Source organism: Mirounga leonina, unplaced genomic scaffold, assembly GCF_011800145.1.
Source record: "Mirounga leonina isolate KUSES-001 unplaced genomic scaffold, KU_Mleo_1.0 Mir_165, whole genome shotgun sequence".
Taxonomy (NCBI): Eukaryota; Metazoa; Chordata; class Mammalia; order Carnivora; family Phocidae; genus Mirounga; species Mirounga leonina.
The window spans coordinates 17,414,900-17,435,891 of NW_023270415.1; the positions used below are offsets into that span (position 1 = coordinate 17,414,900).

The 20,992-nt window shown below is 40.0% G+C and overlaps 1 protein-coding gene and 1 long non-coding RNA gene across 2 annotated transcripts in view; one reads left to right on the forward strand and one right to left on the reverse strand.

Moving 5' to 3' along the window:
- Nucleotides 1–20,992, reverse strand: part of LOC118014881 — a 170,072-nt gene that overhangs the window by 69,603 nt on the left and 79,477 nt on the right. The gene's annotated exons all lie outside the window — the stretch shown is intronic.
- Nucleotides 2,719–20,992, forward strand: part of DNAJC5B (DnaJ heat shock protein family (Hsp40) member C5 beta) — a 74,373-nt gene continuing 56,099 nt past the window's right edge. The window contains exons 1-2 of the mRNA XM_035011255.1: nt 2,719–2,800; nt 17,087–17,205. The gene's annotated coding sequence lies outside the window, so the exon portion shown is untranslated. The remainder of the gene's footprint in view (nt 2,801–17,086; nt 17,206–20,992) is intronic.

Sequence of the window (20,992 nt, forward strand, 5' to 3'; positions counted from 1 at the left end):
AAAAAGAACTTTAGTTTCAGATTCTTCATTGTGGGTATTGAACTCTCAAATGTCTCCAGTAAACCGGAAACACAGGTATGCCAACTGAACTTTTGAAGTGTTTTCCATCAAATTACCCAAAAAGATGCATCCTGATAAGTCTTATTTAACAGCCTTGGGAAAAAAAAAAAAAAAAGTAAAGAAAGCTACCTCGCTAGAGATCAAGACATTTGATTCTGTTGCTGCCACCACCTGGGGTGCCTTGGCATCTGGCCCCACCTGGATCTCTGACATATACAGGACTTTCCTTTATCCCAGCCCAGCCTCCATGCCTATTCTCCTAAGAATTGTGCAATGAGACCTTTGTAACCTGAGGCCTGTGAAGTCTGGAAAGGAATGTGACACAAAGCCCACAGATGTTGCTGCCACCAGGGCAAAGAAGGACCTTTCCTGCTGGTCACCTGGTGCCTGGGGGAATCTCAGAAGGGGAAAGGTATGCTCTAAAAGGAGTGGGAATGGAGCCCTTAGCAAGACTGTGAAGCAATCACTCCAGTGTCTTTTCCCCCTTGTCTTTGCCAACCTCCAGAGTCATGCTTCATGCTGTTCCCAAGAGTAGTCTCAGATCCATTTTTGAACCACTTCCTTTCCTACTCCTAACTGCATTCCTGTTGAAAGCTATGTGCTGTAGGTCTCATTCTTCCAATGCCCCTGTACATGCTGAAGGGTGATCTTAATGGGGGGTTCCATATTAAATAGTGATGTCGATGGTAGACTGACAGGCACTTCTGGCAAGACAGCTAGAGAGATCTTTGTGATCTGAGGCCTATTGGTACTTACCAGCTAGCAACAAAATCTCTTCTCCCCACCACCCCCACATATAACTTCCTCCATCAATGACAAGTGCACAATCTGCCCACTGGCAATACTTGGGGTTGTTCCACCTTCATTCCTCTACCCAGGGAATTATGTAATGAGCTGAGTCATGAAAACCCCTCTTTTAAGTTGCCCAAACATCTCAATGGCCACACAAGTGGACCTCTAACTAAAAGGAAGAACTAAAAGGAAGTGAAAGACTTAACCCTCAGTCTTACACTGTTTAGTACAACTAAATATAATTAACTGTAAAGGACAAGTCCTGTATTTTATCAATATTGCTTATAAGCCAAAGGTGGTACCTGAAAAACAGACTTTTTAGCCAGTTGAGAAGACAACTTACTTGACAATTAGAATACCAGTATTCCTCTCCTCCTTTTAAGCATATTTAGAATGCAAAGTCATTATTATTAGAAGAGGGGGGAAAGCATTTCTTTTATGTTAGAATAGGTTCCTTTCTTTGTTAGGAACTGATACTATCTCACACCTCTAACCAACATATTATCTCTTGATTACTCTGTCCTTTCAAGGTGGTTACTGTCCTTTCTCCTTTCTTCCCCAGTGTCAGTTTCAATCCACTTTGTATTTTTTGAAAACTTAATATATGACAATTAAAAAAACTAAATGTTGGGCATAAATTGGGCTCTTAAAGAATTAAGACTTTCGTTAAGGAGACAAGATATACACCTGTGAAGAGTTCAAAAGCAAAAAAGGAACTGCATAACTATGTGAAAAATGTTTGCATTGTGGACTTCAAAGTGCCCCAGGTGCTGAGTGCAGAGTAGAAGTGAAATTGTCCTGAGAGTTCAGGTTGCTCATCACAGCAGAACCGGGACTTGAAGAGAAAGAGTAGTGATTAACACAAGCTTGGAGAGAAAAACAATTTTCTAGTGCAAATTTCACCCCGGGCACAACAGGTCTTCATAGATCTTATCTCTACTTTCCCTGTGCTTTTACAACTCCTTCTCTGCATGCAAGGCAAACAATTCACATGACTTTGTCGGGATATGGAAAACAGGAGTCATGGAAACATGCCACACCAGAAAAGATGAAACCAACCCTAACAGGTGGTTTCTGTGAAAGGCCCTGCATGCTGTACCCTAGGTTGTGTCTGATTTTAATTATGGACATGGGCTTCCTGACCTTATACCCAAAAGTCGACATGTTCCAAACTTAATTCATTATCTTCCTCCAAAGCTGCTCTCCTTTTGTGATTCCCATCTCAGCCAATGACCTCACCATATTCCCAGTTACTCTCGCTAGCATTGTGAGTCCTCTCTTATTCCTGGATCTCTCCTCCCCTTCACTTGGTCTTCAAACCCAGGAGGTTATCTCCACATCTCTTTCAAATCCATTGCTTCCTGCTAGTTCTGCTTGCTGCTGCCCTGGGGCAGGCTCTCATCCTCTTTCCCTAAGATCATCCAGTTCCCCAACTTCATTCCTCTGCATTCTGTTATTCACATCTTTCTAAAATAAGTACTGGAGGTTGTCATTTGCCAGTTTAAAAACAGTTCAAGTTTTCCCACTGTTTAAAAAATGAAGATTAAATTCTATCTTGGCTTTCAAGGTCTTTTCACCTTCTCTAGCCACTCTCCTCTGCCACCTATTCACTCAGTCCTCCCCACTTTATTCACCAGAGGGACCTCTCTTCTTTCCATTCTCCAGCCTGCCCAGCCCTTTCTTGCATCAAACTGTCTTACTCATACAGTTCTCTTCTTCTTTTTTTAAAGATTCATTTGAGAAAGGGGGAGGGGCAAAGTGAGAGGGAGATAGAGTCAAGCGGACTCTGCACTGAGCACGAAGTCTGACTCAGGGCTTGACCTCACAACCCTGAGATCACAACCCGAGCCAAAACCAAGAGTCAGATGCTTAACCAACTGCACCAACCAGGCGCTCCATACAGCTCCCTTCTGATAGCTGAACTCCTACAGGATTCCTTCTCAAATGGGTAACTTTTTCTTCCTCAATTATTTATGATTTTCTTATGACATTCTTATTTTTATGACCATTTATGCTGAAGGAGTGAGCCAGGTGGGGTTGGAAGACCAGGGATAAGAGAGTAGAAGAGTTTCTTAAGATAGGAAATAGCATGTGCAAAGACTCAGAGGAAACAGAATGGTGTCTTCAAGGAACTGAACAGTGTACAGTGGTTAGTGGAAATTGAATCTGAGGAGAGAGCAAGGAATTGGGGAGAGATGGCACTGGAGAAAGAGGAAGAGGCTGGCCCTGCTAAGGAGCTGGGATTTTAGCTTAAGATCAGTGGGCAGTTTTTTTTTTTTTTAATAAAGTTTATTTTTTGGTAATCTCTACATCCAACATGGGGCTCGAACTCACAATCCCAACAGTAACAGTTGCATGCTCTTCCAACTGAGCCAGCCAGGTGCCCCCAGTGGGCAGGTTTAAAGGGTTATAAGCAGGGGAGCTTTAGATACTATTTGCATTTTTAAAACAATGTAGTGTATGGAGAACAGATGAGAGTGGGGAAAAAGGAGAAAGGACTGTCAGGAGGGCACAGTAAACCAAGAAGATGATGAGTTTGGCTTAGGGTAGTGACAGTGGGAAAGAGGAAGGCAGTGGACTTCTGGAAGGCCCAGGAAAGATACTAGTAGTACTAGGTGCAGTGTCACTTCCCACAATGCCCTACTGAGCAGATCGGACTTTATCTTGTAGGAAACGGGAGGCAACAAGGATTTCTTGGCTTAGGTAAATCTACATTTTTGAAAGAGAACATTGAAGATCGTGTAGAAGATGGCTAGAAGGGGAAGACTGGTTGCAGTAGGACAGAAAGGCAATGCTGTTGGGGGGTGGTGTTAAATATTGACAGTGCACAGCTGCTCAAAGCAAATGGGCCCCTCTTGGTACTGGTGATCCTGCCCTAAGCACAGTTTAATGAAAATAAGCGTTTTAATTGAAAAGTTATACATGCATGTAGTAAAAATTTAAACATCATAAAACTTTATGCTATAAAAAACAATTCTCTGTCTCATCCCAGTCCCCAGTCCTTTTCCTCTATGGAACTGGACAAATTTCACATACTCTCCAGAAGTGTTCTATGCATATACGAACATTTCTAAGTATGTATTATGCATATGCTCTCTCTCTCTGTCTGTTAAAGTTCCCAGGTCACCTAGGTATTCAATAAACCTTGGTGAATAGACATCTGTACCTCTAAGTATTGTTCCTGATGGTCTCTGTACTATTTTTCCCTGAGAATTATTGGGCATTTTATCCTCTATTACTTTTCACAGTATAAATTTTAATTTGACACTGTCCTTTTCTCTAACTCAGATTTTAGATGAAAGTCTTGATTAGAAGACAAGTTTCCTACCTGCCAGGTCACTGATGACCCTCAAAGTCTTCAAGGTGTCCCTTTCAGGGTGTCTACCATCTGGTAGCCAAGGTCATCATCAGAAAACCAAATTGTGTCCTTTGACACCATCCTGAGATAGCCGTCTGCTTCCCACATTTTTCTTTCTCAAAGTCATGGCCTATACCAGAAAAGATAAAATATCCCCAGGAGCCTTATGTATATTATACTATATAATGTATACATATCTTGATACATATCCACATACATGTTATAATAAGTGCTTGTTTTAGAAGATCAAATCTTCTGAATAGCACACAAATAGTAAGTGCTATTTAGGCCATTATTGGCATTTACCCGTCTCTCAAACATAATTTCAGTCAGCTTTACATACAGACAACATTTCTTGCCAAGTTCTGAAATAACAGAAATAGCAATCATAAAAACAACTTTTTTTGTATTTAGCACCTACTGTATTAGGGTACTCCAGAGAAACAGAACAAATAGGAGATATCTAGCAATGTTTATATCTATATCCCTATCTATATCAATGATTTATTATAAGGAATTGGCTCACACAATCATAGAGGCTGACAAGTCCTAAGATCTTCAGTTGGCATACTAGAGACCCACGAGAGCCAATAGTGCAGTTCTAGTCCAAATGCCAGCAGGATAGAGACCCAGGAATTGCCAATGTTCAGTTACAGTCTGAAGGCTGGAAAGAACTAATGTCCCAGGCCAAGGCAGTCTGGCAGGAGGAAATTTCCTCTTCCTCGAAGGAGGGTCAGCCTTTTTGTTTTATTCAAGCCTTCAACTGATTGAATGGGCCCACCCACTTAGGGAGAGTAATCTGCTTTACTCAGTCTACAGATTCAAATGTTAATCTCATCCAAAAACACCCTCACAGACACACCCAGAATAATGTGTGACCAGATACCAGGCACTCCATGGCCCAGTCCAGCTGACACATAAAATCAGCCATCACATCTTTTATGTCACCAGCAGGTTTAGTAATTATCTCATTTAATTGCCACAAGGAGCCACGTGGAAAGCAGTGTTATTTCCATTTGCTCAAAAGACATTTATTTAACAAATGTTTGCACATTTTAGAGATGAGGAAACTAAGGTTCAGAGAGTTGAAGTAAGTTGTCTAAGGTTCTCACCTAGGTCTAAATGATGCCATCTGGTACTCTTAACCTGTGTGGTAGCTGCCTCCCAGCACTGTTGCTACATTCCCCACAGGTCTTGAGGTGCCGCACCCTTTGTGATGGGACATGTCTGAAGGCATTAGCTGTAGGTCCAAACTCAGGGGCAGCAGTGGAAGCCGGGGGGGGGGGGGGGGGATGGAGTGGGGTGGGGCTCATTTTTTTTTTCCACATATCTGAATATATCAAATTTAAGTGCAAATTGGAGCTACTGGGAGGGCTCCACTTTCCTTTGCCTTTGAGGTAATCCACAGAACATTAATAGTTGCTCCCCTTTATTGAAAGCTACGTGCTTGTGCTTTGCATGAATAATTTCATTTAATGTTTGCAATGACCCTGTGTTCTTCCCACCACTCCACTCTTCCGTGGAAGGGGGAGGATGACATGGTCACTGTGGACTGCCAAGTGCAGCGACTGTGAGGTATCCCTCTTAAACCACTGTCTTCAGAGCCACCAAGAGTGCCCTACATTGCCTTCAAGGTCCCCATGGGCCAGCAAAATCCTGTAACACTCCCTAAAATCTGCCCATAAAAACAGCTTACAACATGCATGAATCAATAATTCTACAGGTGTGTGGTGTCTGCTGATTCACCCATGGAACAGGCCTGGGCTTTCCCTTCATTTGGTTTGCTCCTCATGGCCTGACATGTTGCTGCTCCTCACTTTCCATCTCCTCTAGCACTTTTAGGAAACATTGTCCAGTGACAAACTTACTGTAAGTCCCTAAATCAATCTCATTTAAAGGACACTCCTCTGTCCTCTCTTCCTATAGCACTGTCTAGGTTGCTCCCCAGAAGTTCTCTTTGTGGTGACAGCAAAAGCAGTCTTTACGGTGTTGCTGAGTTAGCTTCAGCCACAGCAAACCCCTTGTTTGAGAGAGGAGGAATGGAGATCAGGAAGGCATGTGTCTTACCCAAGTTCATGGTTAGAAGCAAAGGCATCCATCTCCCAGTTCAGTGTTTCTGGTGTACCTCATAGATATCAGTTCTGATGGGAGTGGGGTTCAGTCCAATACGGTGGAGGATATCTCCAAGGCAACATGTGAGGGGCAGACATGCAGGTTGTACCAGATGATGGTGGGGGGAGGTCAGCACTTCTTTTGCATGTCTGCCTCTACGTACAACAATGCACAATGATGTAGGTACAGCATGAACAAAGCAAGGTATCAGTAGAAAAACTGGGACAAGGTGGTCCTTTTTTATCAACAGAAGAAAATTCCCTTTGGTTTTCTAGCTTCACTGGAAGGCCCAGGAAAGAGCTGAGATTCTTATCTGTCTGGAATTGCAGCAAGTGACTCACTATGGCCCCCATTCCCAATGGAAGTGGCTTTGGCTTATATCATGTGTTTACAGAAAATCAGCTTGTAAGTCTGCATGGATCCACCCATGATCCACCTTTGTAGGCCAACGGGCAAGCATTTGGGCTCTGTGGGATGACATTACTAGATGACATTTCTAGATCAGAGCCCTGATCTGGCCCCCTCCATCTCATCACTGGTGTTTCCATAGCTTGTGAACCATATGACAGAAGCTGAGAGTAAATACGCTTGTTTCACCAAAGACTCTGAGAACCCTCTACAAGAAAAACACTAACACAAGGAAACAATCATTGGTAGTAACAACTCGCAAAAGAAAGAAAAATAAAACTTTTATTTTATTCAAGATCTTCCTACTTTTTATTTTTAAACAAAGAGTAAATGAAACTTAGGTACTTCGAGAGCAATAAAGTAACTGAGAAGGCGGCACATTCTAGAGGTGGATAAAGACTTTGGAAGGTACCCAGAGATGTGGGTGCTCGTCCTGGATGCCAAGGACTTATTGGTGCCCTTGGACAAATCATCTACTTTACTGTTTGACCTGGGATTCTCGGAATTGGGAGACCTGTGTTTCTACCCAGGTTCTGTTAATAATTATCTGATGTTGACATGAACATTCTGTGAGCCTCAGTTTCTTGATTTATAAAATGGAAATAATAACATATACCCTGCCTACCTGTCCCAGTTGTTGTGTAGGTTAAATGAACCTATGTGAAAATACTTTGTTAACAATAGAGTGCTCTCTCTGTTTTTTCCTATGATGCAGACGTAATATCTTTTGCTGAAAGTGAAGAAGATTGGAGGAGAGTGGTGGAGCATAGTAAAAAGACTGGGGCCCTCTAGGACACAGAGAAGCATGTGGGACAGGGTTGCAGCTGGGTTTGGAGACCTATGGTGGCAACATCTGCCTCACCAGTGAATGTACAATTGAATACTGGCTGCAGTGGTGGAAGAAATTAGGGATATCGACAAGGGAATAGGTACAATGGTGATGCCAGAGTCTAAGTTGAACAGGGAAAGTGTTGAAGAAAGGGACATGGCTGACAGATTCGGGGAGTTGGAGGTGTTAGTGAAATGTAAGTGTTGTGTGCACAGAGGAGTTAGCTGGTGAGGTAGGCAATGACAGGCTTGGAGCGTGAGGTTGGAGTTCAAGGTTTGAGAGTTGGAGGAAATCCAGGTATCCTAGTAGGGCAAGGAGTCATGAGGGAAAGGGTGCTGGCTGGGAAAACCACATGGGAGCTGAAGGGCACCAAGTCAGTGACAGGACTTGGGGTGGAGAAAGAGCTGAGTGCCAGAGTCCTGAGAGAATATGGAAGGTGTCAGATCTGGGAATGAGTATGGGGGGGACAGGGAACCTATGGATGGTAGACACACCAAAGGTAGGGGGCAGAATATGTGGAAGGGCTGGGAGGAAAATGCTGAAGCTATTTCAGGATAAATGAGGCTCAGAAAACAGAATGACCCAGAGGCATGCTTGATTTAAAATTTGATATAAGTTATATATAAATCAATCATTTTACATTTTGATAATCAAAAGTTGTAGGGGCATCTTGGCCTCAATACGCAAATATTTAAAACAAATTATAATGGATAACTCCTTTTAACCAGTGCCATTTTTTAATATAATAGGCCCAGTGGCATGCTGGAGCCAGTTAGTATCAGTGGATGAGAGCCACACATTGTTAAATTCTCTGGAATTTTGCAAGCTAGGTGTCATGTTGGTAGCTTGCAATAGGTCTGGAGGGAATAGTCACACCATGAAAATCTGCAAACACTATGAGGTTTCTCTCCCCCTGAAAATCTGGTTGTTAAACATTTCCCAAGACACCACTGAAGAGGCCTAAATACAAACTCCAAATCTGCCCAACTTTATAGTCCTGTTACTGTGGGTTTAACTGCATCACTAACAGAGATATGTCTAAACCCCTGATACATGTGATTGTAATCTTATTTGGAAGTAGGTTCTTTGCAGATGGAATTAAGATATAAGTTAAGATGAGGTCTACTGGAGTAGGGTGGTCCCTTAATCCAGTTTGAGTGATGTCTGTATAAGAAGAGGAGACACAGAGACAGACACACGGAAAGAACACCATGTTAAGATGCAGACACAGGGAAGAATGCCATGGCTATAGAAGCAGAGATTGAGGTACCTCAAGGATTGCCTACAACTCCAGAAGCTAAGAGGAAGTTGTGACCCAGATTCTCCCTCAGAGCTGCCAAAATGAACCACAGCTACCAACACCTTTGATTTCAGATTTCTAGCCTCCAGAACTGTGAGAGAATATACTTTTGTTGTTCTTTCTTTTTTTTTATTTGTCAGAGAGAGAGATTGAGAGCACAAGCAGGGGGAGCAGCAGAGAGAGAGAGAGAAGCAGGCTCCTCACTGAGCAAGGAGCCCGATGTGGGACTCGATTCCAGGACCCTGGGATCATGACCAGAGCTGAAGACAGACGCTTAATGACCCAGCCACCGAGGCATCCCTACTTTTGTTGTTCTAAGTCACCCAGTTTATGCTACCTTGTTACAGCAGTGCTTGGAAACTGATATATGTTATGCTATCAAGTTTGGGCACAAAGCAAGCGGAAGTTTCCCAGTGTGAACCACAAAGGGAAGATCCCTGGTCCCTGTGCTCTGGCTCACAGGGGGCTCCTCCCCTCCTACCTCCTCCAGCATGTATTTTCTGTACCATCATCTGGTCCTTATTGTTAGCTGCCTTGTATTGTGGATTATGCTTTTAAGTGTAGACATGTTGCTGCCTCCTCTTCTAGGTGGTAACCAGAGGTTGTAGACTCATGCCTTGTGGATCAAAGTTGCTAAATGTGATGCTGGGGGAACCATTTCTGGAATGTGTGTCTGCCTTTAAATAAAAACACCCCGTCCTGCTGGCCAAGGAAAACCTGACTAAGATCTGCCATCTGGGGACTTCCACAATGTGCCCAAGGGAGAGGGAATGTCTCTTGGCTTTTGCCTTCCCCCAATAGCAGCTGGTAGGCATTTATTCACTGTGAATTTGCTGCCTGGACCTCTTACATCTTCTGTCCTGGCCCAGCCAATGAGTAGATGGGTCTGAGACCTCAGAAGTTCAACAACTGCCCCAAAGTTTCTGCCTTCAGACAGAAGCTTCAACACAAACTTTATAAAGGTTATAATTCAAATCCCCCAACTGACTACTTGACAACTACTGCAAAACTTCAGCCTCAGAAGAATGCAATAAAAGGGTGGTGCCCCTCTAGACATGGCTTGCCCCACCCTGATGTTCCATGAGTGTTTTTCTCAGAATTCTTGGAATCTCAGGTGGCTGAGGGAGAGGCCTCAGGGATACTGAAAATCAAGGGTGATTTGGGGTGAGGAATCTTTCAAAGTTGAAACTCTTGTTTACAGTCCATTTCTTTTGAACACCAGAGGGCGGTACATCTACACTGAATAGCCAGTCTGCCTTGCTTCAGGACTGAAATCCTGGGAACTAATGACATTTTTTTTTTTTAATGTGAGAACAAATGCTGAATTGAATATTTATTCACTTGACTATTTTGCTTAGACCTCTGATAAAGTTACAGAGAAGGCTTTTGAGCTGATTACTAAATGTCCAAGCCCTGGGACCTGGGGCAGGAAGATTCTCAGAAGGGTGCTGGGCAGGGTTGCTGCTTCCCTTGTGGACAAGTACTTGTTGCTCTCACTCTCACTCCATCCAGAGATTGTCTAGTTCTGGTCAGTTTTGTGGGAGGATTTAGACTGTGTCCCAGGTAAGAACTACCTTATATAGAGACCCAGTTTGTCACTTCTGGGCTAGTCATTTTAAACTGGTTCCATGGGATTGCTCTACTTAGTATCTGGAGGTGAGGTCTGGCCCTGAGAGAATGGAGAAGACAGAGAGGAGAAGATGCTGTGAGGAGGATCGAGGGAATGCAGAGATCCTAACAGTTATTACCCAGACAGTAGTAGGGCTCTGGTGATGGTGGCCACTGACCAGTCTGTGCCTGTGGTCTTATACCAGCTCCTACCAATGCCCTCTGATAGTGAGGACATCCAGCAGAATGTTCATGGTTTCTGGAGCAACACAGAAAACTGTACAGTGCATTGAAGAGTCTGGAAGGAGCAGGACTAGAGCAGTTGGGGAGGCTGGGAGGCTTGCCCATGGGAGTGGTGGTGAGGGCCCTGGGAAACAGTGACTGGGTCAACATCTAGAGGAGGGCTTGTCTCTGGAGCTCTGAGGCCTGAAAGGAGAGCCCAATTTGGACAGGTGCCTGCCTAGGTGGCAGGAGGGAGGAAACACCACATCAGTGTTCATCTAACCTTGCATGTCTGGAAGCCATGAATGTGTGTATGCAATTGTAGAAAAATCTGCACCCAATTAATGACTCATTCAGAAAGGGATTTGTCCACTTTCACCCCTTGGGAGAGGCCAAGCTTTAGTCATTCATTTCTGATCACCTTCCCATGGCACTCAGCAGAGACAAAGACTGTTCTTAGCAATGGCATGTTTTGTCTGGTATGTTGTCAATAGCAAAGTAGCATTTACTATATAAGATACAAGAAGGTCTTATAGACCAAAAGCTGTGATAATGGGTTGGCTGCAATTTAGTGGGCCAGCTGAAAGAGAAAACCTTGACAAAATGAGGGAAGAATGTATATCTAAAATAGAAGGCACAAGGTAATTGTCATTATTCGGATGAATAAGATGAAATGTACCAATGAGAAGATCCACTTTGGACACTAGAAATTGGTGCAAAAATCTTGGTGCTGTGGACCCAGAAGTCAGAGGACTGCTCTGCTTCCCAGGCCTGTGACCACCGCAGGGGCTGTCTGGCCATGTACACCGATAAGAAAAGTATCTCTTTGTCATTTACAATTATATTGTTCAATACAGCCTTTTTACTTAAGGATATAAGACAACAGAATTTGGAAGCAGGGCACTGAGATTTCACTTCAGTTCCAGCTTTTTGCCCCTCATCATTGATGTTCATGCTTGGGGAAGACACATGACCACACTTAGCCTGTTATCTCTTTCTAAAAATGAGCACTGAGTATCAAATAATGTAATGACCAGTGAAAATACTTAGGAAATTACCAAGGATATAAGTGCAGTTACTGGTCTCTAGAGGGCATCCTTAGCAATTCCTTCTCTCAAATATATGTCTGTTCCCTGGGCTGGGTGAGGCTTCACTTGAAAGGGGGCTTCATTAGAGTTAAGATAAAGATATATCTTAAGGTCAGTACTATTATTAAAATACCACTTAAATGCTAAACAAATAGGAATGAAAACTATTTTGCTTTCCAAGTACTGTTTTCATAGGCTGTTTAGCTACATTCAGATGACAATTTGCAGAACAATCACTTTGTATTGGAAACCCTGTTGAAAAGGACTTTTGCCTTGAGCAAAAATTTTTGCATTCTACCTTTTTTAGCTAATTAACATAAGAAACATCAGGGATCTAGAGGGGAGGGGGGTGAGGGGATGGGTTAGCCTGGTGATGGGTATTAAAGAGGACACGTAATGAATGGAGCACCGGGTGTTATATGCAAACAATGAATCATGGAACACTACATCAAAAACTAATGATGTAATGTATGGTGATTAACATAATAAAATAAAATTAAAAAAAAAAACAACAACAAAAACAAAAACAGAAACCTACCAAAAAAACCCCCAAAACTATCAGGGAACAAGTATTGGTAAGAACAAGGATCAAGGGTCTGCTTACAGACACTTTGTCAAAGAAACACTTCTGTTGGACCTGAAGCCTCCTTGGTTATTACAGAAATGGTTTACTGTAAGTAAGTGACAAGGTGTTTAAATTTCACACTGTGAAATACATATTGCATTTCCTGATCAGGGGACAAGACTTGGTCAATTTTTTTTTCAGTAACACAGGTCTCAGATTCAGAGCTTTATTTAACTAGATACTGTCCTTGACACCGAACTACAAGGTAGACCTCATTAATGAATGTGCTCATGGTAGTTCCTTGTTTGTCATTACTCCAACAATTTTTTTTTTCTTAAGCTTTAACACACACACCATCTGACTCAGTCACAGATTGATAAGCAAGGGAATATCGCAGGCAGGAGTCCCCTGCAATTAGACTGTAAGCGTCTGAAACAAAACTCTGGAGTGAGAGCTTAGGCTGTGGAATAGCCAACCGGCTTCAAAGCCTGGGTCTACTGCTTACTAGTTGGCGACCTTGGACAATTTATTTAACCTCTCCTCTCTAAAATAATTCTACACTCCTCTGTAAAATAAGGATATGAAAGTACCACCTTATAGTTTTGTAGGATTTCAAAGAGATAATCTAGTTAATGTGTTAGTTACTACCATCATCATCACCATCATCACCGCCTCTGAACCTCACAACCTCCACTATAGTGCTCTGCACTGTGTGACAAAAGGGGAGCAATTTCCCTTTGTTGTACAACTGACTCTACCTACTGATGAATTATAGATTTCAGACGAAATCTACCAGGATTGCCCATTCAAATTCTTAAAGCCCTTCCAGTGTATTCTGTTCTTATTTTAGGGGGCAGGAAGAGAGTAACTTCTTAACAATTGCCCAAACCCCAACCCCAGAAGACAATCATTAGATCTATGTTTATAAAAGTTCCTGGCATAATCTTGCCACATTGTAGTAGACTTTGTTAAAAGGTCTGAGAAATAGAAAGGTTTATATTTCATTACTGTTTTACAGAGAAGACACAGGCTTATAGTGACTTGCCCAAAGCCTAAGAAACAGGAATGTTGTTTTTGGATAGTCTTTCTTAAGTTAAATTATGCAAAGTCAAATTCTGTTTTGTGTTTAATAACACAGATACAATTATCTTTAGTAAATGTTTTCTTAGGAAACCCAGGCAATGAAAAATTCCTCCACAGAGCTGCTTGGTTGGCAGACGTTTTCTATGTTATTTAACTGAGGAGTCTCTGTCCACAAGATCTGGTGAATAAGTGAAGTTATGAACAGTGGCTCTCAACCTGGGCAGCTATTTAGAACCACCTAGAGCCCTAAAAATGCCTGAGCCTAGCCCCACTCTGAGATTTTACTTCAGGATAACTCAGAGATTTTGCTTTGGGATAATCTGGTAGGGCCTAGGCATCAGAATTCTTAAAATCTTTCTAAGCAATTCTAGAAAGAGTTCCCATCTAGTTCTTCCTCTTTAGCCTTCTATGATTCTATATTCTCATGCTTACTACATATATATATAGATTTAGCACATTAAAATGCCATCACCTTTGTAACTTCTCTTTAAAAGGGACATTTTTTAACTTTGGAAAATTATGAAACATGATAGGAATTAAACAATTTGTTCTTCTAAAACATATATAAACACTTGATTTTACAAAAGAAATACCAGGATTGTTCTGTAGTTGTCTGAGATACCACTGGTGTGGTAGCCAATGGCCTCTTCATTTTACACAATCAAGCAATCACCTGTCTTTTTCCTTTCTAAATTAGCTTAACAGAATGAAGCTTTCCCAAAGACTCTTCCCATTGAACTTTACAGAATGGTAGCCTGAATTCCAAACATTGTAATAATAACACAATGTAGAGAGGTAATAAAAATAGTAAAACGATATTGATAATACTGAATAGGATTTGTTGGTGCTATATGCCCTTGCACATTGCATGTTCAAAAATGAGCGATAGCTGCACTTGCCGAGATATGAAATTTAAATGAGACTGTTTACTCTAATTTTCATGACTGATAGATTATTTTGGTTGAATATCCAAATTCATCTGGTACCTGCTACAGATTCTGTGCTGATGTACTAGTCATTTCTTATAATAACCCTAACCCTATGCAGTAACAGAGACAGGTACATAAAAGGTCTCTAGGAGCATCTAAGGGAATGGTGAAGACTTCATAAATAGGAAACACAGGGAAAACTGGCATGTAAACTACTCCCTCCTCACCACATACGATTCTCTCTCCAATTTTCTACCTCCCAGAGAGGCCACTTTTGTTCAATCTTGGAATATCTTCTCAGCTCTCCTCTTTAAACTTGAATGATTCAATCGGCAATGCTTTTACAATACACTTAGTGCATTTTGCATTGAGGAATTATTTGTGTGCTTGCCATGACTTATTTCCTTTTACAAACATCACTTGAAATTCACTGCTTCTAGAAAGCCTCACCTGGTTAAGTGGAATGTGATCCCATTAATCTCTGGCTATATCTTTAGATGATATATCAGAAGCCATATATGCATAGGCATGTGCTGATATCCTATGTGTGAGAGCACACGTCTGCATATTTCTTTTATTTCTCCAGTTTAAGCACCCAGGGACAGGTATGTTCAATGGAACATATTCTAACTGCTTAGAATACATTTTGCTTCTACTAGCAACCCTTCATCTAGTTCTTTTCAGATCTCTGCTTGGTTATTTTTGTTCAGGAAAGCTTTCCCTGAGCTCTGTTACACTGATTTACATGGTCTTGTAACATCTCTCCAAAGTCTCATTTATATACTTATTTGAGTGGTCATTTGATTAATACCTGCCTTTCTTGGTAGGTTGCAACTCTGTGACCACAAACCCAGAGTTTACATTTGATTTTGTTTACCAGTGTATTTCTAGCATTTAGCCCAGTGCCTGGACCTAGTAGGTGACTAATTGCTGACTGACTAAATGAGTAAGAAACTGTGTGTTTTCTCTTTGAAACACAGATACAGTTCTACTTCCACATAGGAGTTTTGAAATACTTAAACAATTTTCGAACTCATGACTTATGCAATACATTAAAAGATTAAAAAGTAATGATTAAGAAGATTTAAGAAGTGGTTCATTATATAAAAATAATGAATTTTACTAAAAATATTAAACTGAATTTGAAACATAAGGTGTAATTTTTAAAAAGAGTCACCCATAATTTCATATTATTATAGCAACTATTTTCATTTCATCAAAGGATGTTGCCCTTAAGCTAATATTATTTTCATTCTAAATGTCTTTAGCTCCCCTCCCCCCACCACTTCTCTGCATGATGTTAGGCTGCTTCCTAAACTCTGGCTAGAAATCAGGATCTACGGGAAATAGCTTTTTATTCCTTTGCATCTAAAAAAAACCCCAATGCTATCTAGAGACAAGATTGCTTTGAAAGGCTCACATAAAATAACCCTAGCTTGCTACCCGTTGTGCTAAGCAGCCCACCTTAAATTCTGCCTTCAGCCTCAGGAACCAGACCCCATTGTGCCAAATTCAGAGTGACACCTATCTCATTTGATTTAAGACTTTTTCAGTTATCGTACTCAAAATCATAAGAATTGTCCTCTCATGTGACTTTTTGTTGCATATGAAAGTTAGGACATTGTTTTAACAAGAGGTTCCTTCATTCTTAAAACCACTGTGTTTACTACCATGACTCAGTGCCTCTTGACCAAGATTCAAGTAAAATGTTCAGATATGAAAATTAATAATTAATTAATGATTAATGTAATGAGCAATTAAAGTCTCCTTATTGTTACATGGTCTTTCCAGTGTTTTTTTAATTATTCAAGTATAGTTGTCATACAATGTTATATTAGTTTCAGATGTACAACATAACGAATTAACAATTATATACATTACGAAATGGTCATAATGGTAAGTGTAGTTATCATCTGTCACCATAGATGTCATTACAATATTATTGACTATATTTCCTATGCTATAATTTTCATCCTGTGACTTTATTTTACAATTGGAAGTTTGTACCCTTTAATCCCCTTCACCTGTTTCACTGAACTCCCCATCCCTTTGGCAACCATCAGTTTCTTTTTTGTATTTATGAGTCTGTTTCTGTTTTAGTTTTGTTTTTTAGAATCCACTTATAAGTGAAATCATATGGTATTTGTCTTTCTCTGACTTATTTCACTTAACATAATACCCTTTAGGTCCATCTATGTTGTCATGAATGGCAAAATTTCATTACTTTTTTATGGCTGAGTAATATTCCATTCATATCTTCCTTATCAACATTCATCTACTGATGAACACTTAAGTTGCTTCCATATCTTGGTTATTGTAAATAATGCTGCAGTAAACATGGGGTGCATCTTTTTGAATTAGTGTTTTCATTTTCTTTGAGTAAATACCCAGAAGTAGAATAACTGGATTGTATAGTACTTCTGGTTTTAATTTTTTGAGGAAACTCTGTATTGTTTTCCATAATGACTGTATCAATTTACATTCCCACCAACAGTGCACATGGGTTCCCTTCTTTCTACATCCTCATCAACACTTTATTTCTGCATATTCTCTTAATTGGCAGTTCTGATGGAAACCTGGAGGCAGTTCCATAGTAGCATTTGATTGATCCAAGCACCAGTTGACTAATGATCAACAGTAAATGTAGCATATATTTTGGTATCACCTGGTGCCTTGTAATGGCAACCTTTACTGTCATGCATGTTTTATTCTCTCTTTGTTATGTTTTCCAGAGGGATTACGAATTGGCTGATAGAGTAACAAATGAGAAGTAATCTGACTCCACTGACCTGTTTACCCTGGATCAGAACAATGGAAAGGAGTAGCCTTTTGTTTTGAAACAGTGGAACAGGTATGGAATTGCTCCTTTCATTGTTGCCTTCCTTTATTTTTTTGCACATCTATTTCCAGACCAGTTAAAAACAGCAAATTGCTCCTGTTTTGAGAACACTGAATCGGAGTTATAGGAACAGGTACTGTGGGTTATTTGTAACATTTACAAGTTTTCCCATCTTCAAGTTGCTATTTATATAAGTGCCAAAGTAATGAGTAATTATGCTAGGGAGAATTATTACTTTTAAACATAGGATTAGCATTTTGGATGTGTGCTTAGCTTTAAGATACAATGTTATTTGGATAAGGAAATTTTGCTTCACTAAATAGATTTCAATGGAGGAATCACAGAAGTAATAAAATGGTAAAGCATGTTGGTTTCCCCAGTGACAGCCATTGAAAGTGTTTTTGCTGTGTTTAATGATCTAATTTCCCTTACCCACATTCATTTTCTGAGTCTTGAAGAAAACCTTTCAAGAAAGGTATAGTTTGATTTTTTTCCATTTTTGAGAATTCACATAATAGAAATAGGTGAAGCTTTTTTTTTTTGCTTTGAAAGGAATATTTTATGTCAAGATGAAAAATTTAAGCATTTGTAAGACTCCTGGAATTAGAATCTTTAAATAAGTGTTTATTTTGAATTGGATGTCCATCATCACCAGACTGCTGAACCTTCTTTCAATCATATCTGTTATCAAAAGACAGGTGAGCTATAGATGTTTTAGTAGTGACTGTATAGTTGTCAGTGCTTTAAGAAATGATATTAATGACATTGTAATGTACCAAAAAGTAATTTAAGTTCAGAAGATTAAGTAACCTATACTGGATGATCAAAATTAAATTACTAATAATTTTGCATGACAACATTTTTTTTCTCCATTGGATGGCTTATAGATGAGGGACTATGAATAAATAATAAAGACTTGAATTTTACATAGGAATATTAGAATTCAAAAGGCTACAGAAAAAGAATTCATAAAGATTATATTTTATATAAGGAATTAAAAAAGAGTATGGCTCCATTATTTAGTATTTAGTTTAAGGTTATTTAAGGAGAGTTTTTAGAAGACATTTTGACTATTACTCTGTAATTAGTATGTTCTCAGGGCACATATCTATTTTTATATATTAAAACAACTAAAAGTTTCAATGTATTACGCCATTGAATTTGGAACTAAATGTCATCTACATCAATAATGTATGAAGAGTCTGGTTTCTTTTATCAGTAAGGAGACAGAAAAGGAAGCACATTGTTGGTGTTTGATGTATAGAGAGCAATTCTACAGTTTTCTGGTCCCTTTATGTTTCAGTCTGTAGAATCAGCCAACAACTAACCACACTGACCAACTATTGACCAACTATCTTTATCTTGTGTTCCAGTGGTGATATAAAAGGGCTTTTTTTTTTTTTTTTTGTCTTTAACAGACTTTATTTGTTTGAAAGGAAATCTTTTGGGAATAGAGCAAAGAAGGTGAAACAGTAATTTCCAAATTCTTTGTAACAACTCACTCTGCATATTGTTCAATCCACACCATAAAGCAAGTCAGCTACCAGATTTTATTCAGCAGGAATGGATTACAGTGTGATTGGATTTCTAAAAGAGATGATTTGAAAAAATACATAAACCAAAGTAATAGCAAGCTACCTACCATGTTTTCCTGGGTGTGAGTTTCTATGTATGAAACTATTTGAGAGATGGAATCTGCCTTCCTTTTTTCCATTGGGAAGAGGAATGTGTAGAGGTATGGCCAAGGGGTAGGGAAGGATAAGTCCTAGGCAGTTTCCATGACTATTCTGTGGAAAGGATTGAGGGTAGCCCCCCAACTGACCCCATCTCTCTTGTTCTATACCTGGATAACTTTGAAGGGGATGCCTTGGGAAAAAAAAAGTTCCAGTCACAATGTGAGAATGTCCTCCCTCCTCTTTCAGCCCCCAAGCCCAAAAGTCTTCTTTTCTTTTGATTTATGCAAACAAATGATCAAGAGAGTCACTGGCTACCACATCTATGCAGATCCAAGGTTAGGCTTAGATACAAGGACTGTAATAGAAATATGTGCCAAGTTCTACAGAAATAAGTGTTTGTATTATTATCAGTCCAGATTTCATCTTTTCTGTGAAGTTCTCCCTAACATCCCCATTCAAGTTAACCACTCAGTTTTGATTTAATTACCCAACAGACATTTATCATACACCTAATACATCCTAGGTACAATGTTGGGCTTCTGGTGGCACAAAAACAGAATCTCTGCCCTCCAGAAAATTCCTTCTTGCTCTATCCTCAGTACGTGTTTAACCTCTAAACAGTAGTTTCATTATTGGCTTATAGTTTTGTATCTCATATTAGTCTGAAATCTCCCAGAAGACTTGGCCTGCATTGCAGGCTTTGAATAAATAATTGAATTTTCTGCTGTGGGTATTACCATAATCTGTTTAGCAGATTATCTTCAGTAACGTGTAAATCCTTTTCCTGGATTAGTGATAGCAAGATCCCGAGTAGGAAGGAATCAAAGCTGGTCATGGAGCATGATGCTCAAAACTGTGGAAACTGTGCATGTCTGCGACTTGTTAAAATTGATTTTAGGACATCTGTTGATTTATGGGAGCCATGATATCTCTTATTTCAAGAAATAGATGAAGAGTAAATATATTTCTTCCCCTCAAATTGAAACTGTTTCTTTGGAATGCTGAATATAGATAAATAGATAAAGCAAAGATAACTATTTGCCATACTTCCATTTCTTCTTAGTTCTCCTGAATAACTCTCCATAAACTTTTGTTATGAAAGTGCCTTAACCCAGATTTATCGCTGCTCCTTTTATCTGTACTAATAATGTCTACACAATACACCTGAATAAATTTGTTTGAATATCTTAGTATATCATTGTTATTTCCGCAAAGTATTCATTTCCAAGTACCAGGAAGCTACACTCAACTTAAAGGATAAGTAGATGCAATAATTTAAGATTAGCCTGGCTTGGAAGTGCTTGGGGAACCACTGGTGGTGTTTAATTGAAAGAGTATATGACACTTAGGAGTTCTGGTTAACAAAGACCAAAACCTAGCTAAAATATGCTCAAAAGAAAAAACGTGTAAATTTGTGTATGGAGAGGAATTTTATTGGCTAAATCCAAGGAAAAGTAGATTGACAAGCTGTGGGAGGGGAAGAGTTGCAAGTGCACCTCTGAAAAAACTGGAACCAGAAGACTGAACTCTACTGGGTCTCTCTCTCCCATCTTTCAGCCACTGCTCCTCTTCTATGGATCAGTTTCAAACTCTCTCATTTCAGGCCAGCCAATAATACCTCAATCTTACATTTTACTGGTTTTACCATCTGTAAGATTGTTCTGTATATAAAAAAAATGCTAGGGAAGGACTCTTATTGGTCTGCCTTGGTACCTACTCTTGCTCTCCTCAACTGACATCAAGTAAGACTGAAGCAGCTGTCAGGAAAGGCATACGTTGCAACAGGAACTTGAGCATTCCCCAGAAAAAGGAGAGCTAATAGTAAAGTGGTCTGCTACAATGATCTATGGCCCAAATTTCCCAAAAGGCATTTGTTAAGCTGGCTTATATAACCCCTAACTCCATATCTTACAGTCCTAAAATTTGAATCATTATATTGATAAATTCTTAGTTTGTGACTCAGGATCTTGCTAACCAGTGACATCTTAAAATCTCAGAGAGACTGTGGTCCTATTCCTTGTCCACAAAGCCACACAGAAATCCCTATCTTCCAAATTCCACCCACTTGTGGCATTTAGTATGACTTGTGAGAAATCGGCTGGTTGCCTCCATTCCTGGGAACG